General features: G+C 35.6%; 1 long non-coding RNA gene across 1 annotated transcript; it reads right to left on the bottom strand.

Moving 5' to 3' along the window:
- Positions 1-714: 714 nt before the first annotated feature.
- On the bottom strand, positions 715-1,797 carry LOC107576636 (uncharacterized). The gene is made up of 2 exons (XR_001608087.1): positions 919-1,797; positions 715-819 (listed from the first exon to the last, which is right to left on the bottom strand). It is a non-coding gene; the product is annotated as an uncharacterized lncRNA (long non-coding RNA).
- Positions 1,798-1,805: the final 8 nt, after the last annotated feature.

Raw genomic sequence — 1,805 nt, 5'->3', positions numbered from 1 at the left:
ATTCTGACTTTTAGCTACAAAAAAAAATTGACTTGCTCCCTGGTCCATAACTGACATTATTGGATAGAAGATATAGTCTCTAGAAATAAATGAGCTTTAAAAAGTGGGAAAGTTATTTTTTGACTTTCAATTCACAGATTTCCTCATATGAAGCCAGGTAGGGCAACACATCCAATTTTCTTTCAACATTTGAGGTTTCTTCCATGTATATTCAAAGCAAATCAAACATATAGAATTAAGGTCTCTTTACATTAAAGTTTCATGTTATGCACCGCTGTTTTTCCATTGTAATGTCAGATCTTATAAAGCCAAGAAAACGTGGACGCTGACACCATGAAGACAAACTTGCACAACAGAGATCCACTGAAATGTCAAATCACAAACTATTTATGACAACCCGGTGTATCTTAATTTACTATATGATGTGTAATTAGTCTGGCACATTTTGGTTCAGTCTGCCCTACGTTTTCTCATCTGTTTGCAGGTATGAAAATCTGTTCCATTTTAGTTCATTACGAAATGACAGACAACAGTCACTAGTTTGGTTGGGCTGTCGTGATTTGTCAAAGATTTTTTTTTTTTTTTGAGAAACATGGAAAAACAGCTTTTCCCAAAACAGGGTTGTGAACTAGGCCACACCTGAGACAAATATGGTTTGGAGTGAGAAATGGTATTAAGAAGATAAAATACGAAAATAATGACGACTAGATAAAATCTTGGAAGTTCACAGTTTATTTATATACTCTTAAAACATCAGAAAACATGTACACAATATCTTCAACTGTTACTTTTTTCAATGGTTTTACAGCATTCTCTGACCTGCAAACTGATAGAAATGATAAAAGTAAAAAATAAGATGCTGAAATGAAACAAAGCCAACCACCAAAATAAATACAGTTTTTACTCCTTTACACAAACCTCCATCCGTCCGTCAGTCAGTCAGTGTGGTCTACCAAGCATTGTTTTTTCCCCTCAAGTCTTCGATCTCTACCTGCTAAAGTCATATGTGGAAAGACCAAGATATCTTACAGTATGCCCCTTCTCAGATGTGTAAATATAACTGAACAGTTTAAGATGCTAAAGGATATGCAATGCAAGGACATAACCATGATTACAGACAAGAAATCATAAAAAAAAGAGATAATGCTCTTCCACACAAATAAAATCACTGGTTCTCAACATTGAAATAAGATCCATGCCATTCATCTTCAATTCAGTCAGGCAAAATACATTTTGAACACTTTACATACAAGATCTTCAGCCCTATTTTGCAAATAGTGAGATGACAGAAAATAAAGTTCAGGCACAACAAATAAATTTAAAACACAATAATCCTTAGCAAAACATTTCAGATGAGAGACAACGAATACTGGAATATGAAAAAAATCACTGAACAACTAAACCAGCCAGAGGCCCCATAATTATGATGAACATAACACATATGAGAACTGCTGCCTTATACTCCAATGCCTCACTATGCAGCGGGACACCACAGTTGACAAGTGTTTTCATCGAGTTACTTAATGGAACTCATTTTAAAAGAGTTTTGCATTCCACTGCAGCTACATCAAAACTTAGGTTTGCCTCTTGATGTGATATTCCTAAATTGGACAAACATAATGAGCCATACAAAAGATGCTCAGTAATCCATTTAACACGTATGCACTCCCAAATTCATGCAAAAACGATGTCGGGGTGGCCAGCGACTTGGCTGAGTAACAGGAACATTTTCGCCATAATCAGACATTTAAAAAGCAGTCTAAGATGCAAACATATGACAACGGCAGGAGGGAGCAAAACAAGTG

Source organism: Sinocyclocheilus grahami, unplaced genomic scaffold (genome assembly GCF_001515645.1).
Source record: "Sinocyclocheilus grahami isolate Dianchi unplaced genomic scaffold, SAMN03320097.WGS_v1.1 scaffold4074.1, whole genome shotgun sequence".
Lineage (NCBI taxonomy): Eukaryota > Metazoa > Chordata > Actinopteri > Cypriniformes > Cyprinidae > Sinocyclocheilus > Sinocyclocheilus grahami.
Note: the sequence above shows the minus strand (reverse complement) of the source record. Positions and strands in the feature narration are given on the sequence as shown.